At 38.9% G+C, this 25,821-nt stretch overlaps 1 protein-coding gene across 1 annotated transcript in view; it reads left to right on the top strand.

Annotated features, from left to right (window-relative positions):
* B73 (molybdopterin biosynthesis CNX1 protein / molybdenum cofactor biosynthesis enzyme CNX1 (CNX1)) overlaps window positions 1–25,821 on the top strand; it is a 132,764-nt gene that overhangs the window by 1,370 nt on the left and 105,573 nt on the right. The window lies entirely within an intron of this gene.

The raw sequence follows: 25,821 nt of genomic DNA, 5'->3' as shown, positions 1-25,821 counted from the left end.
CACACATCTGGAAATCTATCAGCGCTATATAGAAAAGTCATCTCAGAGCCTGATTTAGCTAAAAAATCTGCTCTTTGATTAAACTTTCTAGGGATCCATCTACTTGTAAATCTAGAGTTGTAGATCTAGGGTTTGTAAAAGAAGAGAAGAGAGGAGAAAAAGAATGTGTTGAAGAGGTGTGTGTTTCTTACTGTTCACACCCTCAAAAATGCTATTTATATTTTGAAGGAAAAATTACAAGAAAGCCCATACTTGGGTGCCCAGATACAAAACAGATGATGAAAAGACTAAAACACCCTTGCCCAAACATTCTCAACACTTCCCCCCTCAAGCTGAGCATATATGTCAATCATGCCCCTAGCTTGACAAGGTTCTTAGCAAACTTTCTTTGGATGGTGAACACCTTTAGTGGGGCAACTGGCTAGTTGGTCTTCCAACTTACAAATGGAAATCAAGTCTCTCCGTTAGCAATTCTTTCTCTAATAAAGTGTCTGACCACCTTAATATGCTTTGTGTGATCATGTTGAACAAGATTGTGAGCAATATTTATGGCTATTTGATTGTCACAATATAATCTAATAAAGTGTTTGCCTATTTCAGTCAATATGGTCTTCAACCAGAGTAGTTTATACACCCCATGAGCCATTGCCCTGTACTCTACCTCAGCACTAAAACGCACAATAACTAATTGTTTCTTACTTTTCCATGAAACGACATTGCCTCCAACTAAGGCACAATAACCAGATGTAGATCTTTTATTATCAATGAACCCTGCCCATTCAACAGCTATGTAAGCCTCAATCTTTAGATGGCTATGATTAGAATACAACATCCCTTTACCAGGGCATCCTTTCAAATAGGCTAAAATTCTATTATGGTCTGTTTGGTTACCGAGAAACAGTGGGATGGGATGAGAAAGGAAAATTTATTTTCTCATTTTTGGTACCCTGTGTTTGTTTGCTAAGATCTATTATCCTATAAAATCTGTTGTATTTTGTTGATGAGAAAATTTTGCAGGATGTTTGATTTTAGACCACTTGGATAAAATCCATGCTTTCTCCAACTCCACAACACAATCCTATTTATGGGGTGACATGGCATAGTATTATTTGAATCTTGCCATGTGGCATTGTTGACATTGCAATATTAGAAACAACATGGGCATTGAAAATATAGCATATTCGTAGTATTTAAGTTAGCAAAAGTAGCTCTCAAAGTCAAACACTACCATGTCATACTTATAGTTTCCCTATATATGTTCATAACAAGCAAATACTTGCAACAACATTTAAGCAAGTAAAAAATGGTCATAACCACCAAAATGACTACCAAAACAAAAACAACCATTGATTGTGAATGGGGTTTAGTGTCTTATTACATGTAAGACTATTTTGGAATTGACTATTTAGCTTGACCCTATCCTTGGGGAGGGAATTCAGTATCTTATTACATATAAGATGGAACAGTATGTTTTTTTTTTTATTGGAAACAGTAACTTCCATTAATTCTTTAAGAAAACTTAGTACAACTGTCACCTTCAAAAAACAGGGGAATAGTATGTTTCATGAGTGGCGGTTTGTCCTTTTGGAATTTGTGTATTTATTAGGTTGCTGATGATCTTGTGGGTGTGGTCATCCGAAAGATTAGGTGGGTCTTTATGTGATGTAGGGAATGGATCTTCTACAAGATGGCATTGTCATTGATCATGTTGAATTTAGGTCTAGGCTCATTTACTGTTTTGTGGAGCACATATTTTACATAAGAAGGAGAGAGGGTGTTGGAAGGAAGTAGTAAGGGGGAGGCGGACAGAATTTGGGAGATGATTTGTACAATGATGGAGGAAAAAAAAAAGGAAGAACTCTTAGAAAGATGCTGTAGCCAAAATAAGTGTGAGCAGGGTCAAATTCTTCCTCAAACATTGGTTGGAAAGGATGGAGAAAAGAAAAATGATGATTGTTATATTAGGAAGGGGGGGGGGGGGGGAAGGAACAAATAAGAAAAAAAGATCTGAAGTGGAAAGGCTAATTTCAGACATTGAGGGGGATTTAGAATTCAGTGGTAGAGGGGATAGGAGGAAGGGCCTAAAATGAGGAGACTATGGCCTTTTCATGGGTTTTTTGCTATGTTGTCTCGATGAAAATTATTAGCTGGAATGTAAGAGGGTTAGGGAGTGCAAGAAAGAGAAGGGTGATCAAAGACCTACTCCGGAGGGAAAAACCCGATATTGTGCTGTTACAAGAATCCAAATTGATGGAATTAGATGGGAGATGGGTGAGGAGTTTTTGGAGATCTAGAGGTTTAGGTTGGAGCTTGTCTCCTTCTTGGGGAGCCTCGGGGGGGGGGGGGGGGGGTTGTAACACTGTGGAGGGAGGATGTGGTGGAAGTAGTGGAAGAATTGATAGGCAGATTCTCAGTTTCCATTAAGTGTAAGAATGTAGAGAATGGGTGTGTATGGGTCTTAACCAATGTTTATGGCCCTAATTCCTATAGAGAGAGGAATGAGATGTGGGAGGAACTATATGCAATCAAGGGGCTATGGGATGGTCCTTGGTGCCTGGGCGGGGATTTTAATGTCATTAGATTCTTTGATGAAACCAGTAATCTCCAACAGGTAATTTCAGCAAGCATGAGGAAATTTAATGGTTTTATTGAAGAATGTGAATTGAAGGAAATACCTCTACTGCAAGCCAGTTACACTTGGTCCAACCTTCAGGAAACCCCTTTGTGTTCGAAGCTGGACAGATTCTTATATAACCTTGCCTGGGAGAATAGTTTGGAAAACTTGGTTGCTAGAGCGTTACCCAGGGTCACCTCCGATCACTGTTCTATCCAAATAGGTACTGAGTCATTTTCTATAGGACCCAAACCTTTTAGATTCGAACATATGTGGCTCACCCATCCAGATTTTATGAAAAAAGTGAAGGAATGGTGGGGTGAGGAGGAGAGGGGGGTAAGATGGAAGGGGATCAAGTTCCATAAGAAATTAAAAAGGCTGAGAGCCAAAATAAAAGAGTGGAATAGAGATCAGTTTGGTAGAATTGAGGAGCAAAAACTGTGCCTAATGTCTCGCATAGAGAACTTGGATGTAAAGGAATCTCAAAATGGGCTGACCGAGGAGGACAGAGTGTTAAGGAGACAATTGAAAAAGGATTTGGAAGAGGTGTTATTGAGGGAAGAAATCAGTTGGAGACAAAAATCTAGACACAAGTGGATTAAGGAAGGCGATGGGAACACTAGATTCTTCCATGATTTGGCAAATGGGAGACGAAGAAAGAATCTTGTGACCAAGCTAGAGATAGGAGAGGAGGTAATTACCAACCAGGATGACATAGCCAGAAAATTTGTGGACCACTTCAAATCAATTCATAGAAGACCTTTGAGTGAGAGAGCAGTCATGGAAAGGGTGGGTTGGCCAAGAATTGAGGATGGAGTGGCAAGGTGGCTGGAAAGGGATTTCGAGGAAGAAGAGATTAAGAAAGTTGTTTTTCTAATGGATAGATCCAAGGCTTTGGGTCCAGATGGCTTTACGATGGGCTTTTATCAAGACTGTTGGGAGGTGGTGAAAGAGGATTTAGTTGAAGTCTTTAAGGAATTTGCAGACAATCACACTATAAGCCCTGGAATTAATGCCACCTTTTTGGCCCTGATACCTAAGAAGATTGATGCCAACCACCCAAAAGATTTTAGGCCTATTAGTTTGGTGACAAGCATCTATAAAATTCTGGCTAAAGTGCTCTCGTTGAGGATCAAAATAGTCCTCCCTTCTATCATTAGTGAAACACAGGGGGCTTTCATTCAAGGGCGACAAATAACAAATCAGATCTTAATTGCGAATGAGTGTGTGGAGGAAATGCCTATGATTGGATCTTGAAAATGCCTATGATTTGGTGGACTGGAAGTTTCTATTAGAGGTTATGCAAAATTGTGGGTTTGGGGACAAGTGGTGTAATTGGATCTTTGGGTGTATTAGTACTTGTCACTACTCTATTCTGGTAAATGGTATGGTGAGGGACTTTTTTCCAACTTGCAGGGGTGTCAGGCAAGGGGATCCACTCTCACCCTTCCTTTTTACCTTAGTAGCTGATGTGATTAGTAGGATCATTACTAAGGCTGACAGCGAAGATGCCATTAGGGGTTGGAGAATAGGGAGACACCAAGTTCCCGTCACCCACCTTCAGTTTGCAGATGACCTAATGATCTTTTGTGAAGGAGGTCTTAGCAAAAAGGTAGCAAACCTAAAGGAGCTAATAAAAGGTTTTGAAAGTATCTCTAACTTCAGAATAAATTTGGAAAAGAGTTGCATTGCGGGTATAAATTTGGAGGTAGGGGAGGTCGAGGCTATTGCGGAGTGTCTTGAGTGTTCCACTTCTGTTTGGCCTATGTCATATTTAGGGCTTCCTTTAGGGGCAAATCCTAGGGAGAGTAGATTTTGGACCCCAGTGATAGAAAAGTTTGAGAAGAGATTAGCCTCATGGAAGAGGAATTATATCTCTTTAGGAGGGAGAATTACCCTAATAAGAGCTACCTTGGCTAACTTACCTACCTATTATTTGTTTGTTTTTAGGATACCAGTTAGGGAAGCTAGGAAACTGGAGAACTTGATGAGAGATTTCTTATGGGAGTCGGGACAAGAAAAAAAGGATCACTTGGTTAATTGGGAAATTGTGTGTAGAAGTAAAGAAGAGGGGGGTTTGGGACTTGGGAGGGTAACTAGAAAAAATCAAACCCTGTTAGGGAAATGGTTATGGCGATGGCCTTTGGAAAGAGAGAGATTGTAGCATGAGGTGGTGGGAAGCATTCATGGGAGGTTAGAGAATGGATGGGATGCTGGTGTATCGAGGTAAGCTAACCTAGCAGCACCTTGGAAGGCTATTCACAACACCCTTCCTCAATTCCTCAACTTGATCAGGTATGATGTTTGTTCTGGCAACTCTGTTCTTTTTTGGGAGGAGATTTGGGTAGGAGACACACCGTTAAAGGATTTGTTCCCTTCGCTTTTTTCTATTTCTTTGTACAAAAAAGAGGTGGTCTCAAAATTTCTCACCTTTGGGAACACCCTTAGGTCCTACTTGGGATTTTGGGTTTCGTAGAGGTCTTAGGGATGTTGAAATTGATTCTCTTTCTGCTTTGCTTGGTTGTCTTAATTAGGTTTGTTTGGATCCCTCCAAGCTAGATGAGAGGGTTTGGACTCCTAGACCCAATGGAACCTTCACTTGTGCTTCTTTCTTCAAGTCCATCTCTCAACTTTCTACTCACCAACCCTTTTCGTCAAAAGAAATTTGGTGTAGGCCAGTTCCCCCAAAAATTATGGCATTTTGTTGGGAAGTATTCCATGGGAAAGTTAACACTTTAGATAACCTACAAAAGAGAAGACCTTTCCTCTGTATTTCTCCTAATTGGTGTATCCTCTGTAGAGCTCACGGTGAGGATTGTTACCATTTATTAATATCTTGTCCTTTTTCTGCAGACCTTGGGACTTGGCTACTTTCTTTGTTTGGGGGTAGTTGGAGTCTACCAGCAGAAGTTCACATGCTCTTCAACCATTCTACCTTTTATTGGCCTACAAAAATAGGGAGAGTTATGTGGAGATGTGCTCGTGCTGCTTTGATTTGGACTCTTTGGGAAGAAAGAAATCTTAGAATCTTTCAAGAAAAGGAAAGGAGCAGCCAAGATTTGAAAGACTGTGTGTTAAATAGGGCAATACATTGGCTGAAGACCTTGGAAATCTTTCATCAATTCTCCTTTAATAACCTTTGGAGAAATTGGTCAGCAGTAGCGAGGTGTTCATCTCTAAAGGACAAATCAATTACAAGCTGGTCTCCTCCATCCGAAGGCTCACTAAAGTTGAACTTTGATGGAAGTAGCATGGGTAATCTAGGTTTATCTGGAATGGGGGGTGCTTTGAGAAATGCGAAGGGAGAGATTTTGTTGCTTTACTCAGGTCCCTTGGGATTTGGGAACTCCATCAGGGCAGAGCTCTTAGCTGCTGTACAAGGGGTGCAATTTGCAAACCAGCTGGGGGTACAACAACTAATAATTGAGGGGGACTCCAAAGTGGTGGTGGGTTGGTTGAAAAATTCTGAAGAGGCTATGTGGCGATACAAGAATGAAATGAAGAAATTTAGTTGGTTGACAAGGAATATGTTGGTCACTGTACAGTGGGTGTGGAGATCAGCAAATACTTTGTCAGATATGTTAGCTAAGCAAGGGGTAAATAGGGAAGAATTTTTTTGGGCTCAGTTTTATTCTTGTTTTTCTTTCCTAGTTTACTTGTAAGTTTCAAGGAGGGGCTGCAGCTCGCACCTCTTGCTGGGATGATGTATGAACTCACTCTAAATTTGTTTATGAATCAATAAATTTATTATTATTCATAAAAAAAAAACAACTAAAGTCTTGTAATGTGCAGGAGAGAGATGTAATCTGAACTGAAAACTATTGAAAAATGCCATGAAATTACATCCTTAACATGTTTCTTTGGGCAATCTAAATTGGAAATTAAGAAAAGATAATTAACTTTGTTGTAGATACAGGGAAACAAATCTAACAACAGACAGTAAGGAGAGTTGGGGGTAGTTCAAGAGTAAGAAGTCTAAAACATGGGTACATGGTATGAAGTATGGTAGGAGTTGGCATTTTGATCTCTGTTTTTGTTTTGAGGAACAAAAAAACAAAAAAACAAAAAAACATTGGCTTAATTTTAAATAACAAATTTTATGTTTCCAATACCATCAAAACAGTGGTGGTATCTCATCTTGATAAGCAAAGAAACCGAGTATTCATTCACAGTTTCACACATAGAAAAAATAAACAACAAATCAAGAAAAGAAAAATAAATGACAGATTTGGAACAATAATTGAGAACAATCGAACACAACACATCATTGTTGCAGTACGCCTCCCACGCCTTTTAAAACATTGAGGGCAACTATGGGATTTTGTAAGAGAACTAATTGACAACAAATTTTTATGTAATTGAGGCACATGTAGAACGGATCCAAGAGAAAGGTTATGGGTGAGTTTGACTTCACCCTGACCTGAGATAGGGGTCTGAAATCCATTAGCAATAGCAATCTTACCCTTCCCCGGGGTTAACTTATATGAGGTAAAATGTAAAGGCATACCAGTCATATGGGCACTAACCCCTGAGTCTACAATCCATGGGTTGAAAGATGTGGAACAAGCAAGTGCAATGCTTGTCTTAGCATATGAACTAGATGGATTACTAGGTCCATAACCAGATGAGGAGGATGTACCACCCTTTTCTAGTTGCAAGCCTGCAATAGGATATTCCAGAGTTTATCCATTACATTAGAGGAGTCAGGAGCATTAGAAGACTGAGCATCATTACCAATCATAGCCAAGTGAGCATTGCCCTTCTTCCCAATTTAGAGTTTTAAATGAGGATTGAGCTTCCAACACCTTTCCTTAGTATGTCTTGGCTTCTTGTAATAATCATAAATAACATCCTCAACCTTCTCAGTAACATGGTGTTTACTAGTATTTTGCTTGGGTTTGAGATGGCATGAAGGCAGAGTGATCAATCACAGGAGACTACATCATGGTGGTCCATTTACTCTCTTCTCCTTGTACAAGAGGGTATGCGGAAGCAAGAGTGATAGCGCCAACACTAAGAATATGTTGCTTAGTAAAGTCAAACTTTGGGTTCAAACCGGCCAAGAAATCAAAGACTCTACTCTCTTCTATGTACATTTGATATTGCTCACCATCTTCAGGGTCCTCCCATACTAGAGCTTTCAAGTGATCCATTTCTTCCCAAATAGACTGTAGAGAAGAAAAATACATAGCCACAAATCTCTCCCCTTGACGCATATTGCAAACTTCCCTTCGAAGCTGGTATAGTCTAGCAGTATTGTTAATTTGGGAATAGGTGGCAACAACCCTATCCAAAATATCTTTAGCAGTTGGAAGAAACATGTAGTTATGGGCAATATGAGGTTGCATTGACCAAATCAACCATGACTTTACAAGGGAGTTATCCTGCTCCCACTTTGCAAATTTTGGATATTCAAGATTTGTTTTCACCTCCTTTCCTGTAATGAATCCTAGTTTACCTCTCCCTGTGATGGTAAGCTTAGCAGATTGGAACCAGTCCAAAAAATTGGTTCCATCAAGTTTAATCGTGGTTATCATACCATTGGAAATATTTACATTTCCCAGAGCACACTGGAAACCATCTATACATCCTTGGATGATTCCATATTCTATCAAAACACTTTCTCGTCAACCGAAAAGACCCCCAATACTCAACCAAAGCTAAAGACCCAAGAAAGTAGGTCACCACACGGTTAAGAGACACAAGGAGGCCAAAAAACTAGGTTGGCGGCAAAATAGAGGGAGAAGAAAATCACCCAAAAATTGTATAGGGCTTAGAAAATTACGGGACCACTTCCCATCACTCCCAAAATGTAAAACAACTCAAATGGTCTAGGTTTTGCAGTAGAAAACCCCATTAAACATGTTGTATAAGGCTCGACATTAGATTTGGAATTTCTGCGATTTTCTTTCCGAAAAATCCACAAAAAACCATAGAAGCTTCAAACAACAATAAGAGTTATACAAAAAAACTTATAAAATCAGGGTGAACCAAACCATGTAGGATTCATTGACTACCACTGACACCCGTATGGACTACTGACATCATTCGGCGGCAGTCTGACGTCAGCAACTCATCTCGTGGGCAGCAGGAAAGGTATTCCCAAGAGCCTCTACCTGCTCTAATACCAAGTTGTAAATCTAGTGTTGTAGATCTTCAGTTTGTAGAAAAATAGAAGAGGGGAGAAGAAGAAGAAGAATGTATCAAAGAGGTGTATGTTTCTTACTATTCACACCCTCAAAAATGCTATTTATATTTTGAAGGAAAAATTACCAGAAAGGCCATACTTGGGCACCCAAATACAAAAAGATGATGAAAAGACTAAAACTCCCTTGCCCAAACATTCTCAACACATCTGAAACAGCAGCCTAGCAAGGAGGTGAGTTCACTTATTTCAAGAAGAAAATGGCTAAGTTGACAAGGGCTATTATCTGAATTGATGGCCCATCCAATCATGTTCTATCCAGAACATCATAGCTGATATCTGCAAAGTGCTTACTAGTGAGCATCCAAGAATTCACCATGGCTAGGATACGTCTTTTGATGCCTTCTATGGAGGTGCATTCAATCTTCTCAACTGCTTAAGTGCCTTCTCTTTTGATCCATTTCTGCATGATCAGTGGACTTTTTAATGGAGTGCTGACAGCATTTTTACAGTCAAGTCCTTTGCTGATGGTCTAAGTGGTTTGAGGGGGTCCAAGTTTTCCTGTAAAACAAATATGGATTCCTTCCTCTCCTTCAAAAATCAACTTCTTAGTTTGGGCATCATCTCTTGGCAAATGTCTGACTAGAGGCAACCTAGCAAGGAGAGGTGTTCCTATTGAAGATCTGAGTTGTGGGGTGCGTGGGCAACTCGTGGAATGCATTGATCATGTGTATTCACTGCCCAACTGCTTGGGTATTATGGTCTCACTTCCTGAAAGCGGTTGGGATTGGTTTGGTAATGCCAAGCTCGGTGAAGGATCTGCTTTGTAGTTGGTATCTCCTGGGGTTATCTAAGAAACGAAAATGCATCTGGAAGACTATTCCAGCCACTGTGATTGGCTCCATGTGGACAGAAAGGAATAACAGATTGTTTAGAGATCAAAGAAAGAGTAGAGTCCTGACGAGCCGATTTATGCACTGTTGCTAGGTTAGCTTCCTGGCTGTCTTCTGTAACAGAGTTCAGTAATCAGAATGTGTTCCTGGTTCTGAACACTTTCTGTTGGGTTTATGAGTGCTTGTCCAGGGGTTTGTTTATGCTTCCCTCTTTGGTTGTATGTTGTACCTTTTATGAACAAAATTACCTTACCTTTCTCAAAAAAAAAAAAAAAAATCCACATGTGGCAAGGGACCAAACTACCTTGTCTGGGGCTGAGGGAGAGAGAAATACGTTTTTTAGGACGGAAAATAGAGTGAAAACTTCCAAAATTTCTTGTTTGGTAAGGTATCTACGGAAGTTAAGTTATGGGTTAGGCCATTGTTGTCATGGGAGAGGACAGAGGAGATAGGGGCTTGTTTATTTAGGATGAGTTTGAAGAGCCTAGGGAAGGCTTCACTAAGAGGTTGGTGGCCCCACCAAAGTTCAGTCCAAAATTTGATGAGGTTGCCATCCCCTAAGCTGAACCAAATGTGAGGCAAAACCAAAGGGTTTGGGCAAAACCTTTCCAAGGGTGTAGGGCGGAGAAGCAGCAGAGCTACTGCGAGATACCCTACCAATTGCATCTTTCCATATTTACTGTGGATTATAGAGGCCCAAAGAGAGTCCAGGTCCTTTATAATATCCAAAGACACTTTCCAAGCAAGGCTAAATTCCTTTCCTTGATGCGACCTAATCCTAAACCACCTTTCCCTCTTACTCTTGCAGGCAATTCCCCAATTTACTAAATGATCCTTTTTCTTACCTACTTCACCTTTGTTTCTTCCCTTGGACAATTTAAACTTGTTTTCCTGATGAGGCATGTATTTTAGGCTTACTACAAGATCTAGGTTTTTTTATCACCGACCAGCAAAAATCCTTGCTTTCTAGGTCTCACGAGCAGTTATCCTATGGAAGGAAATTAGTTTAGTTTTCCCATAGCTACTTCGCAGTTTATTCATCAATCATAAGACATGAAGCTTTTCCTCTTAGTATGTCCGTAACTTTTGTTTGTATGTTTGCTTTTATTCACTAATCATTTTAGTGACCCATTGAAGTCTTGACGTTTGAATGGACACTGAAATTTACTCATCCATGTTACTTCCATTCTTATTGCCCTGATTTCTTTTGATAAGTTCAAGCATTTTATTATTAGTTAAAGAAGATGTGATATTATCATAGGTACAAGCCTTCCTTCACCAGTTGTGAGAAGAACTGTAAGCCAACAAAAACGGCAACTAAAGCTGAGCCACAAACATATCAGCTCTCCCTGCATTATACTAAACTGGCAGGTTCATTTCCATATATCAGTACTGTATCCATTGCCAAGCCATTTGGTCTTGCCTCCCTAATGAGGTGTTACAATGTCTAAAGGCCTTTACATGGTAATCTCATCCATCCTATAATCAATAATGAGTCTCACTCTACTCTCTAGGCCAAAGCAAGAAACACCTTAGGCAAGACATACACCTCATTTGAACCTAGGAAAAATCCCTGTCAAAAAGTGTGCTCTTGATGCACCTGGGCTAGGGTTCGGCCTTTTATAAGTTTGCCTTTTTTAAATGGTCTATCAACTTTTAAAAGAAACAAAAACTAAGACCTTTTGAATGCCTGAAGCCCTAGTTATTGAAGATAGGTTCTTATATGGAAAAGTTTCCATTAAAGATGCAACAACAATACAACTGATCTTTCTTTAGTTTAATTTTGCATTTGCAATAACAATAGATAGAAGAAAGAAATGTGCATTACTAAAGTGCTGGAGTCCATAGACTGGTTGAAAGACTGCACCTGCAACTATGAGATTTTAGATTTGTTTCCTAGCATTTCATCCCTTAGAATTGTATTATGTCTAGGCATTTTCTGCTTTCTTCTGGAATGGTCTTCCTTTATCTTCATAATTTTCTGCCTGTTTCTGGTTCTTACTTCAAGGGCTGTTAACGGGTTGGTTCGGTTCTGTTGCATTTAATTTGGTCAACCGAACCAAAACAATCAAGTTAAGTTTAAGGCCAACGGAAACTGACCAACCTCATGTTTCATTTTGCTTCACATCGGTTTAATCAGTTTTAATTAAACTGAACTGAAATCTATGCTTATCTATACTATTATAAAAAGTGTGAATGAGGGTGTGGAATTTTTTTTGACTAAAATGCCCATATTTGTGTATTTATTCCATCTCTAATTATGAGGTTTGAAAATGTAATTTCAATTAATGCTTTTCACCTCATTTAATTCCCTCTCATTAAGTCTTATATTTAAGATATTGACTCCCATTCTTTCTTATTAAATCTTATAATTAAATTATCTTTTCACTAATAAATGCTACTATGTCCAGTACTTTTAACAATATAAACTCATATATTTTAAAACTTATTCAAAGATAAAAACCACTCTTTATCCAAGTGATGATTAAGCAATTCAACTATCCATATCAAATTGGTCAATCCACGAAGTCATAGTCATATAATAAAATTTTTAAATATAAAGAAATATTAGACACATTTATGATATTTTATTAATCAAATTAAAAAATGAGTGTAATAAACAAAATTTATTTTTATTGATGATGAAACTGAAATACATAATCTAAAACTAACCGAAAATGAAATTATTTTCTTGTTTGGCGGAGACTAATAGTTCAACTTTTGGGTCAAATGTTTCAACCTTTAATGTCACAATTAAATAATAAAAATTAATAAAATATAAAAACACAAAAATTAAAAAATATACATAATTTACAAAAATAACATATGGATGCATGTATAATATTATATAATTAAGGTATTAAACAAAAATAAGTGTACATAACAAAATTATTTTACACACAAAAATAAAAAATAGAAAAATAGAAAAAATAGAACACATCTATAATTCTATATTTACACTACTATTAAAAATATGAATAAGATTGTGGAATTTTCTTTTGACTAAAATACACATTCCTTTGAATTTAATCCCTATTTAATTGAGGTTTAAAATGTAATTTGAATTAATACGTTCCACCTCATTCAATTCTCTCTTTAAATCTCACATTTTTTGATAAATGAACCAAAAACGATACACTAAGAAAAAAAAAACATTATAAAAAGAAGAGTCCAACCAAACATGTAGGCCTGCCAATAATATCCAAAACATTCCAACCCAATATGAGGTGTTTACATAATTGGATTTGGATTTTGCGGTCTACATGCGATTAGCAATGGAAAACAAAAAAAATAAAAAATACATGAATTTTGTATAGAAAAGTTTGAATATAGTATTACTATCATTATCATTATCTAGAATTTCCACGTGCACAATTACTAATTATATATAAAAGTGTGGATGCAATGTGAAACTTTTTTTGGACTAAAATTACCCTCTATTTCTTTATTTGAGAAATGGTATAAAAGTCATTTTATTATATCTTTAATGTCAGGTTTAATGGCTACTAAAATGTTCATATTTATGTACTTAGTCCATGTCTAATTATAAGGGTTGAAAATGTAAGTTCAGTTATTACTTTCTACGTCATTTAACCCCCTCTCATTAAGCCTTATACTTCAGGTATTAAATCCCATTTTCTGCTATTAAATCCTACATTTAAGTTATTTTTCACTAATAAATGCTACTAATTAGATCTATGTCAATTTTTGTAACAATATAAACCATATATTCAACCATCCGAGTAAAATAAATCAACCTATGAAGTCATACTTAGGTAACACAATTTTTAAAATGGAAATAAATATGGAAAATTATAAAAATATAAAAAATAAGACAAATTTATGATATTTTTATTAATCGAATTAAAAAATAAGTGTAACAAACAAGAATTATTTTTATTGATAATGAAAATGAAATACATAATTTAGAACTAGCCAAAAATGAAATATAAAAATTAGTAATAAATGGTCCAACTTTTGGGTTAAATGTGTTAACCTCTAATGTCATAAATAAATAATAAAAATAAAAAAAATATGCATAAATTTTGCAAAAAAAAGCATTCAAGCACATGTATAATATAATATTAAACAAAAAGTAAGTGTGACATATCAAAATTATTTTTACACACAAAAATACAAAAAAAATTATAGAAAAAATTCAGCACTTCTATAATTCTATATTTACACTACCATTAAAAATATGAATAAGATTGTGGAACTTTCTTTTGATTAAAATACATACTCATTTTTGAATTTAGTCCCTATTTAATTGTAAGGTTTAAATTGTAAATTGAACTACTACTTTTCACCTCATTCAATTCCCTTTATTTAAATCTTACATTTTTTTAATAAATTAACAAAAAAAAAAGATACATCGAAAAGATAAAACAACTTGTCAATGATATTTGGAGCTTCACAATTTGATCCAATTATCACATATTTGGATGAGGTATTTATCTAATCAGATTTAGATTTTGCAATCAACATCCGATTAATAATAAAAAACAAAAAATATAAAAATAAAAAATAAAAAATACATAAAATTTATAGAAAATTTTGGATACATTATTACTATCATTATCATCATCTAGAATTGCCACGTGCAAAGCATGTGCACACTTACTAGTAACGTAAAAATGTCAATCTTAAATAAGTGGGCCCGTCTACCTATGCTCCCTACAATTGCAATCGGCTAGTTGTAGTGTCAGTCTTCATTAATTATGTTGTCTCTTCATTCTCATAGAGTTACGGTTTTTCTTTTATTTATTGTTAGTCACCTTTTACTTTTTACCAAATTGAATGGAGAGAGACATGGCTGAAAAGACAAATAGGGAAAATAGCAGTTGTCAAAGTGTGAAATGTGTGTGTGTCTGTGTAGTGGTTTGGGTCGGTTTCACGTCAGGTTACAAAAGGTATAACTGGGACCAAACCGAGTAATTGGTTTTTTCCATCTTTCTAAACTGAGACGGACTGAAACATTTTAGAAATCAACCATATCGGGTCAAATCGGTTCGGTTTGGTCAGTTTGATTGGTTTTTTCTTTTGAGGAATCAAGAAGAAAGAAAATTTATTAAAAGAAAAGGTTACATCCTATCACATTGGTTGTCTAGATGACCCACCAACAACATCAAGTAATACTTCAATTACATGTCCAAAACATTAAACTGAGAATGCATCTACATTACAAGGCTGTAACTCAATTGAATTCCAGAAATTTTCCAATAAATCAACTTTGGAGACTTACTCCAAATTATCACAACCCCTCCTGACAAATCCTGTCCACCCATTCTCCACCTTCCTCTCCTCAAATATCCAATTTCAATCTCAAGTCAGAATTTTCCAGTATTGTTTCCTACAACAACACCACATCTGGTTTGGTGTTTCTAATTAGATTTCTTAACATTTCCCGTCTTTTCCATCCCTCAAACCTTTCACATTCCAACTGAGAATCTTCATCCCTCTTCCCCTCCCCCCCGTTGTCCTACTCCTCTTTACTCGTTCTCGTACAAATTTTCCTCTTCTTCCTCTTCCTCGTTCCACCCCTTGTTTTTCTCTTTTTCTCTCTTTCTCTTATTTCTTCTTCTATTTGAATTTCTCGAACACCATTTTGGGAAATCCAAGTGATTTCCCAATCTGAACTTCACTCTCTACAAACTTTTCTATATTTACCTCCCCATCTTGTATTACCTCTGAATCAGTTTGAACAATTTGAGGGGAGTGCACGGTTACCTCCTCTCCGTCCCCTTCCCTTGTTTTGTTAATCTTGACAATAAATCCGATTGAAATATGAGGAAGTAGAGAAGAGAAGGAAAGAAGAGAGAAAGGAGAAGGAAGAAAGGAAGAAGAAAAAGTTTGGAGCAATAGAACCGTGCTGGCGGCGCCAACTTTTATTATAATATATAGGGCGGCAGAAATAAGAAGGGAAAAGACTCTTGTGCCCCTGTTGTGAGTACAATAACAGAAATAAAAAAAAACGCTTTAACTAGCCAAACAAATCCTAACACAAATAACTAAATTATTTCAACACTCCCCCTCAAGTTGGAGCATAGATATCAATCATGCCCAACTTGTCACACAAATCATTGTGCCGCACATGATGAAGACCTTTGGTGAAGATATCTACAAGTTGTTCTTCTGAGCTGACATATGGAGTACACACTTCTCCATTTACAAGTTTCTCTCTAATAAAATGCTTGTCCACTTCAATGTGTTTCGTCCTATCATGCAGGATTGGATTAGCAGCAATATTGATGGCAGCTTTATTGTCACAGTAGAGTGACATAGGATTGCTCACTGCAAAACCTAGTTCACCTAACAGATTTCTTATCCACATGATTTCAGCAACCCCATGAGACATCGCTCTATATTTTGCTTCAACACTAGATCTAGCCACCACACTTTGTTTTTTACTTTTCCATGTGATCAGGTTTCCTCCTACAAAGGCACAATACCCACTGGTAGACTTTCGGTCATCGATTGCTCCTGCCCAATCAGCATCAGTATATACTTCCACCTTTAAGTGACCATGTTTCTGGAACAACAAACCAGCTCCGGGAAACTTCTGAGGTATCTAAGGATCCTCTCTGCAGCTTCAAAGTGAGTTGTCCTAGGATTGTGCATGAACTGACTAAGGACACCCACTGCATAAGCAATATCAGGCCTGGTCATAGACAAATACAAGAGTCTCCCTACGTGTCTCTGGAACTTCTTCACATCTTTCAAAAACTCTCCCTGACTGTCTCTCAGTTGATGATTAGATTCAATTGGTGAGTCAATTGGTTTTACCCCCAACTTGCCTGTATCTTCTAGTAGATCTAGTACATATTTCCATTGGGAAATAAATATGCCCTTGTGAGAGCGGACAACTTCAATTCCAAGGAAATAACGTAAGGGGCCTAGATCTTTCACCTCAAATTGAATGGCTAAGAATTTTTTCAGTCTCCGTATTTCAGCGTCCCAATCTCCTGTGATCACTATGTCATCCACATACACAATAAGAGCTGCAATTTTCCCTTCACCTCTTTTCACAAATAGAGTGTGATCTGACTGGCATTGTTTGAACCCCATCTGTTGAACTACTAAATGGAACTTACTAAACCAAGCCCGAGGTGATTGTTTCAACCCATATAAAGATTTTTTTAACTTGCACAACTTTTTTTCACTGCCTTTGGCACAGAAACCTGGAGGTTGGGTCATGTACACTTCCTCTTCCAAGTCACCATTCAAGAAAGCATTTTTGATGTCCAATTGGTGAAGTTCCCAGTCAAGGTTTGTTGCCAATGAAAGAAGGGTCCTGATAGAGTTCATCTTGGCTACTGGAGCAAAAGTCTCTGCATAGTCCACTCCATATACCTGTGTAAAACCTCTTGCTATCAGTCTAGCCTTGTACCATTTAACAGTTCCATCAGCCTTGTGTTTCACTGTGAACACCCACTTGCAACCCACTGGTTCCTTCCCTTTAGGTTGGTCCACTAACTCCCAAGTGCCATTTTTGTGTAATGCATCAATTTCTTCCTGCATTGCATCTGTCCATTCAGGTTTAGATAAAGCTTCTACCACATTCTTGGGAACGGGGACACTGTCCACAGAAGAGAGGAATGCACAGAATGAAGGTTAAACGTGATCATAGGACGCAAAATTAGAGATAGGATGATTAGTGGTACAAGATCTAACACCCTTTCTCTTAGCAATAGGAATATCAAGATCATTAATGACAGGTGAATCAACATTGAGAGGAATAGGCATATCAATAGGAGCAAGTGTACCTGGCTGATGAGACGGATTTGCCTCTGGTGAATCCGATGATGTTGGTTGCATAGTGTCAGGTTCCACGGCTCTTGAGCTTTGCTGGCTTTTATGGCGACGATAAAAAACCCGGAATGGAGGAGGATTGGGTAAAGGAGGTAGTTGAGTTTGAGCTGCCTGTTTCTCCTCAACCCTACTCTCCCCTTGAGGAGAAACTGAGAGGAAATGTTGATTCTCAAAGAATGATACATCAATGGAGACATAGTACTTGCGAGAGGTAGGATCATAGCAGCGATACCCCTTAGCCTATGGGCCATTCGGCCCATCTTCTCTACACTCCCCCTCAAGCTGAGCATAGATGTTAATCATGCCTAGCTTGCCAGTGTCATGCTGAAGCCTTGCCTTGGGAAGACCTTTGGTGAGGAAATCTGCCAATTGTCCTTCAGAGGTAATGAATGGAAGACACACTTCACCTGAAGAGACTCTTTCTCGAATAAAGTGTTTATCAACCTCAATATGTTTAGTTCTATCATGTTGTACGGGGTTGTGGGCAATGTTGATGGCAGCCTGATTATCACAGTACAACATCATTGGCTTGTCATAATCAATCCCGAGTTTTTCCATCAATGACCTTAGCCACAACAGTTAAGAAACTCCATGTGCCATGGCCCTGTATTCTGCTTTTGCTGAGGATCGGGCCACAACTGATTGTTTCTTGCTCCTCCAAGAGACAACATTACCAGCCACCAGACTGCAATACCCTGAAGTGGATCTTCTGCCATCAATATTTCCAGCCCAGTCAGCATCAGTATAGGTTTCAAGTTTTAGATGTCCATGCTTGGTAAACAGAATCCATTTTCCCGGAGAGCCTTTCAAATAACACAGAACTCGTTCTGCAGTTGCCATATAAGTATCTCTAGGTGCATGCATGTACTGGCTAATACAGCTAACAGCATATGCAATATCTGGCCGAGTCATGCACAGGTACAAAAGCTTCCCAAGAAGTTTCTGAAAAACCCCTTTGTCTTCCAACAATGTCCCATCTGAAGCAGATAGTTTGTGACTCATATCAATAGGAGTTGTAGCTGGTCTAGCACCCATCTTCCCAGTTTTAGAGAGCAAGTCAAGGATATACTTCCTTTGGGAGATAAGAATCCCATTCTTGGATCTAGCAACTTCTATGCCAAGGAAGTATCTCAACCCCCAGATCCTTAATCTCAAATTCTGTACGAAGGAAAGACTTAAGAGCACGAATTTCTGAGGCATCATTACCAGTCACAACAATGTCATCAACATACACAAAGAGATAGACTGCCACGGATTCACTTCTCTTCACAAAAAGAGTATGATCTGACTGTGTCTGAGTGTAGCCAAATTTAACAAGTGTTGTTCTAAATTTCTCAAACCATGCTCTAGGAGACTGTTTGAGGCCATAAAGAGATTTCTTCAATTTGCATACCTTTCCTTGAATCTCATTTCCATACATTCATGGAGGGAGAGACATATAGACTTCCTCATGTAAGTCACCATTTAGAAATGCATTCTTTACATCCAACTGATAAAGGGGCCAATCAAAGTGAGCTGCCAGAGATAAGAGAACTCTCACAGATGTCATCTTCGCAACAGGAGCAAAGGTCTCCAAGTAATCAATCCCATACGTCTGTGTGTACCCTTTGGCAACCAGTCTGGCCTTATACCTCTCAATAGTTCCATCAGCCCGGTATTTAATGGTAAAGACCCACTTGCAACCAACCGGATCCTTCCCTTCAGGCAAATCCACCACTTCCCAAGTATCATTTTTGTGTAGGGCATCCATCTCAGATTGCATGGCATCTCTCCATTTTGGAATCTCAAGAGCTTCTGGCACAGATCTAGGAATAGGGTTAGAAGCAACTGAAGAGAGATAGGCAAAGTATGAAGGAGAAAGTAGGTCATAAGAAAGGTGTTTGGAAATGCAGTGTGCAGTGCACTTCCGTTTTCCTTTCCTAACAGCAATAGGAACATCAAGATCCGGGGAAGATGGTTTCAAAGAGGTTAAAACAACACCTGTTGTCTCATCTGCGATTGGAAGTGTATGAGGCTCATCTGCTGTAAGAGAAACAACCTGCTCATTCCTGGACCTTTGCCTTTGATACACCTTGGGATTGTGGGTAGGACGAGGAGGTAAAGAGATAGGAGTACTAGGACAAGAAGAATGAAGTGACTGGTCCTCCCTTGATTCATTTTGTGAGGACATAGGCCTATCAAGAGACTCAACTGGGACAGGGAGAGGAAGAGCAAACACTTGTGACAAACTCTCCCCCTGTTGACAATGTCCTTCTTGAGAGGACCCATAAAAAGGAGAAAGTTCTTCAAAGGTAACATCCATGGAGACATATCGAGTGTCAGTCTTCGGATCAAAACAACAGTAACCCTTTTGTGTGGGGGAATAACCAAGGAAGATGCATTTGTGGGCTTTTGGTTCAAACTTATGTCTCTGGACACTTGGAATGTGAACATAACAGGCACAGCCAAACACACGGAGAGGAATCGGGAAGAGATCCTTGTCTGGATGAAGAAGACTGAAGGTGGATTTAAACCCTAGAACCCTGGATGGCATACGGTTTATGAGATAGGTAGCAGTGAGAACAGCATCACCCCAAAATCTTGTGGGAACATGTGAGGCAAACAAAAGTCTCCTTGCAACTTCAACAATATGCCTATTTTTTCTTTCAGCAACTCCATTCTGTTCAGGGGTTCTAACACAGGAACTTTGATGAACAACTCCCATGTCAGAGAGATACAATGATAAACTCTTCTCAAAATACTCTTTAGCATTGTCAGATCTGAAAATCTTGATTCTGGTATCAAATTGAGTTAAAACAAATTCATGAAATTGCCTCACAAGTCTTGGAACTTCTTCACGAGATTTCATTAGGTATATCCAAGTGAATCTAGGAAAGTCATCAATAAACAAGATGAAATATCTGTAGCCCCCCATAGAAGATAAGTGGTAAGGCCCCCACACATCAGAGTGCACAATATTAAAAAGAGAAGAGGATCTTTTATTGCTCAAAGGGTAACTGTTTCTACAATGCTTTGATAACTGACAAGACTAACTATTAAGACTGGACACACTGACTCCCTTAAACAGTTCAGGAAATAGATGACTTAAAGCAGAAAAAGACAAATGACCCAAACGACAATGACTCAACATGATTCGACTGACAGACTCTGACAAGGTAGATCCAAAGGCAGCATTCTTAGGATGATCAATTTATTGTCCAGGAGTGTCAAGCAGGTATATTCCATTCCCTTCATGGCCACTCCCAATCACCTTCCGAGACTCCAGGTCCTGAAAAACACAATGAGAAGGAAAAAATGTTACACAACAATTCAATGATTTGGTTAAGCTACTTACAGATAACAAATTAGTATTCAATCTAGGTACATGAAGGGTGGAGGATAGGAGTAAGGAGTTCGTAGCCTTGACAGTTCCCTTGTTAGAAATAGAGGCAAGAGAGCCATCAGCTAAGGTGATTTTGTCACGACCAGGAAGCAAATCATACGAAACAAGCAAGGTGGAAAGATTGGTCATGTGATCAGAAGCACCTGAGTCTATGATCCAAGGGATCTTAGGATTACCTGAGGTGGTTGCATGGTTAGCAAAAGCCCTTATACTTGAGTGAGCAAATGCAGTGGTGCCTGAATTTTCTAAAGGGTTGGATGATGAGGTCACTCTTTCAAGATGGCTGATCATCTTTCCAAACTTTTCATACTCAGCCTTCATGGCTGCCAATTGTGCACAGGCAGACTCAATTTCAGCATCTGTACCCGTGGTTGCATTTGCACTCCCTGTCTTCCTACTATCAATTTTCTTCTAAAATCGAGCAGGAACAAGTCCGGGATGTAATTTCCAGCACTTGTCCTTGGTGTGCTTTGGCTTCTTGCAATATTCACAGACAACCTCTTTCTTTCCAGTGCCACTGGGAGCCCCTATAACTCCTTTGGGTTTAACCCCCATATTTGCAAATGCATTAGTGCCAACTCCTTGTACCTGTACCTGTCTTCTGCTTTCTTCACTATTGACTAAAGCATATGCTTGTGATAGTGAGACACTTTCCTTGGACATAATATTTTGTTTTGTGATGTCATATTCAGGGTTTAGCCCAGTTAAGAACTCAAAAACCCCGTTCCTTTCAACTAATTTCCAGTAGGTCTCTGCATCATTGGGAGTATCTCATGTCACTGCCTCTATTAGATCAATTTTTTGCCACAGAGATTTCAAGGTGGAGAAATATGCTGCAAGGGATTTCTCCCCCTGTCTCAGATTCTTCACATCACTCCTTAGTTTCTAGGCTCTGGCTACATTCAGTTTCTGGGAGTACGTTTCTGCAACACTATCCCTGATTTCCTTAGCCGAATTCATCCAGAGATAATGCTGACTAATATGTGGCTGCATTGAATTCACAAGCCACCCAATCACTGTATAATTCTCTTGCACCCATTTCTCATAAGAGGGATCATCCACTGGGGAGCTTTCTTGCTCCCAGAGATAAACCCTCACTTTCCTCTACTGCAAATATGAATTTTTATGGATTGTGACCAGGCCAAATAATTGGTTCCATCTAGTTTAACTGTAGTTACAGCCAACAAGGAATCAGTTGTAGTTCCCGAAGTATGTCCATATTCAGCAGTACTCTTGTTCTCAATTTCTGAGAAGTCCATTATGTAACAACTTCAATTAGGGTTTCGGCAAGCCACCAATAGTATACTAATTTTAAAGAACTCAGATTGAGTTGAATCAACAACAAACACAGCAACTCACAAACTCGGTTCAGGCCTGACAGCCATGAGAACCAAGTTCGGTGGTAGCACTTTCAAGAAGAAGAAGGCCTGATTCAGCCTTCAAGGAACAATCAGCCGACCTCTGTATTCTTGGTTCCCAACAATATTTTCCCAAAGAGAACAAAAAATATAATCCACAATACTTAAGAGGCCTTTTTACAAACACTATGTATGCAGCAGTCAACACTTCACTGTTAACTAGCAGGAATCACTTCAAGAACACTCCGCATAGGTCCAAGAAGTAGCTGAACTAAAGTAGAGACTCGTACCACTGAGCCCAAACAAGTATCGGCCACTTGGCAGTCCAATAAGATAAGAAAATAACCCAGAAATCTCTAAGTAAAAACAGTCCAGCAACAGCCGAACAGTAGAGAGCAGATATAGAGGAGTTTCGAGTACTTTAATAGCTCCCCAAATCAGAAAAATAACCCAGTAACAACTCAGCAATAACTGAAGCAACTTACAGTCGTATGAATCTCTGATTTGAGCTTCAAATCAGGCCGAACAATCTATCTCTCTGATTCTTCCTGGTCACCGAACTAATCTCCAAGCGAATAGAGTCTTGGGCATCCTTCAATGACCTCCAAGAGTCAGGCAAGTGAGTCTAAACTTCCAACCCTAAAACACCCTCATGCAGTCGGCTGGACTGCAACCACATGAGAGCCACGCCAGGCTCAGTCCCGCTCTGATACCAAGTTGAAAAACAATCCTAGAAGTATGGGACTATGCAAGAAACCAGAAAAACTAACAAGAGAAGATTAGAGAAGGAGAGAGAGAGAGAGAGCTATGCCAAGGAGAGTTAGAGGATGAGGAGTTCGAACTAATCCTCCCTCTAACACACTAATACTCTTTTATTAAGTTAATCTTTTAGTAATTACAAGAGAGGTCCTTAGTTGGACAAGAAATCACAAAAAAGGAACATAGAAGAGTATGGTCCCAAAATAAGGCCCATTACAGAGAAAAACATAAAGATAATATAAAGTAACAGCCTATGGGCCATTTGGCCCATCTTCTCTACATGGACAAAGCAACGACACCCAAAAACACGCATCGGAATGGTGGACAACGGAGCTGTAGGAAATAGAAGCTGATGTGGGGCCTTATACTCTAGTAACTGAGATGGCATACGGTTGATAATGTATGTAGCACACAAAACTGCATCCATCCAAAAACATTTTGGCACATAAGCCACGAGCTACTTCGAGAAGGTGACGGTTCTTTCGTTCAGCAACACCGTTTTGTTGGGGTGTCTTAGCACAAGAGCTTCGCTGAAGTGACCCACTCGAAGCAAAAAACTCCGTGAGGTCACTATGGAAGTATTCCTTCGCATTGTCCGACTGGAAGATATGGATTTCAGTTTGGAATTGAGTGAACACCATGCGTTGAAAGTCTTACACAATTTTTGGCACTTCATCTTTAGGTCGCCTAGGGTAAATCCAAGTGTATCTAGAGTAATCATCAATCAAGGTAATGAAGTACTTATATCCAGCCTCAGTGGGTAGAGTAACAGGGCCCCAAACATCAGAATAAACAATATGAAATGGAAATTCAGATATTTTATTTCTCAAAGGTAAAGAACTTCTATAATGTTTACTCAATTGACATGTCTGATACTGTAACTGACTCACTGACAATGACTTAAACAACTTTGGGAACATAACTTTTAATGACTCAAAAGAAAGATGACCAAGACGACTATGCCATAAATAGGCTTGACTCTCACTTGACAAACTCATGGACTCTATAGCCACAAGACCAACTTTATTCTCCAACACGTAGAGACCATCTGCCATGCTTCCTCTACCAATCATCTTCCCTGAGGCCAAATCCTGAAACACACATGAAGACGGAAAAAAAGTGACTGAACAGTTCAAGGAGTGAGTTATACTACTAATGGACAACAAATTAATAGGTAATTTCGGAACATGCAGTACATTAGGAAAGGTAAGGCCAAGCGGGAGAGGTATGGTACTTCGGCCAGCTATGGTAGAGAAAGAACCATCAGCTAGTCTCACCTTATCTCTCCCAGAGAGAAGGTTATATGTCTGAAATAAATTTGACTTACCGGTCATGTGGTTTGAGGCTCCAGAGTCAATAACCCAAGGAGAATCAGTGGTATGAGATGACACATGGAAGGCAGTGGCAGTGTTACCTGATGTAGACGTGAAAGAGGTAGAGGGAGTAGGACTAGAATCCATCTGGCGGAGAGTCCTACCATACAATTCCAAATGGTCACAAAAGGAGTTGATAATTTCTTCCTTAGGGTTCGAACTGGGATGCTTCTCCCGAGTTACCAATGGACTAGTCTCTTTTGATGCCATATTAGCTGAGTTATACTTTTTCTTATTCTACTGGCTTGGTTTCTTGCCCTGATCAGGTGTTGACTTCTTACCCAAATCATATGCCAATTTAGGTTTTCCATGGAGATCCCAACATGTATCTCTCGTGTGTCGTGTCTTCTGGCAGTGAGTGCACCAAAGTTTACTCTTATCATCTGTTCTCTTCTGAGAGTCACATTTCTTAAAAGCACCTCCGACATTTGTATCTGAATTTCCCCGGACAGCTAGGGCAACTGACTCCCCCTCTACACAATTCATCACACTTCTTCTACTCTCTTCTGATTGCACTAAGGCATACACCTCTTGAATTGTTGGCAAGTCTTTACTACCCAAGATCTGCACCCTGATGGATTCATATGAAGGATTCAGCCGTAGGAGGAAGGCAAAGACCCGTTGCTAAGATACAAGTGACTTATATGCCTTTGCATCTTCATCACACTTCCAATTCACATTCTGGTAGTGATCAAGTTCTTTTCATATCGATGTCAAATCAGAATAGTACATCGAGAGAATCCTCTCCCCCTGCTTGCGAGTAGAGGATTCAGCTTGCAGTTGATATATCTTGGCATAGTGTCTCTGCTCTGAATAGGTGGACTTTGCTAGTTCCCATATCTCACAAGCAGTTTCAGCCCACATAAAAGTCTTCCTTACCTGTGGCAGCATGGAAACCAAGAGCCATGACATCACCATACTATTCTCTTGGTTCCACCTATCATATTCAGCACTTCCGTACTTCGGTTCCTTCACTCTCCCATTGATGTATCCTATTTTCCCCCTAGCAGTGATGTAGAGTTTTATTCCCCTAGACCACTCAAGGTAGTTCAGACCATCAAAGGGAATAACAGCCATGGGGAAACTCATATCCATTCCCCCACTCACTCCATTGTGGCTCCCTGAAATCTCTGAAGTAGTAGAATTCTCAGACGACATGGTAAGCACAAGATTTTTTTTTTTTTTTTTTTATCTAAACTCTCAACTTAGGATCCCTCCTTATATCGACAAAAGCTCCACACACAACAATTTAGTTATGGACTTAATCTGAGCACAAAAACAAACAACACCAACTTCCAAAGAAGAACTATGATGAGACTGATTTTCACCACAGCATTAATCAATAACGTGAAGTTCCACTACAGCATTAATCAATAAGAGAGATCCTAGCACATGAAATCAAACTAACGAGCGGAGAAAACAGGTCATCTACGACCTACAGTCACCTTTTCATAGGTACAGGATCACACGATCCAATAAATAAAA

Source organism: Nelumbo nucifera, chromosome 1 (assembly GCF_055504915.1).
Source record: "Nelumbo nucifera cultivar China Antique chromosome 1, China Antique-T2T, whole genome shotgun sequence".
Classification (NCBI taxonomy): domain Eukaryota; kingdom Viridiplantae; phylum Streptophyta; class Magnoliopsida; order Proteales; family Nelumbonaceae; genus Nelumbo; species Nelumbo nucifera.
The sequence above is the reverse complement of the archived record's forward strand: the minus strand, read 5'-3'. Positions and strand labels throughout refer to the sequence as shown.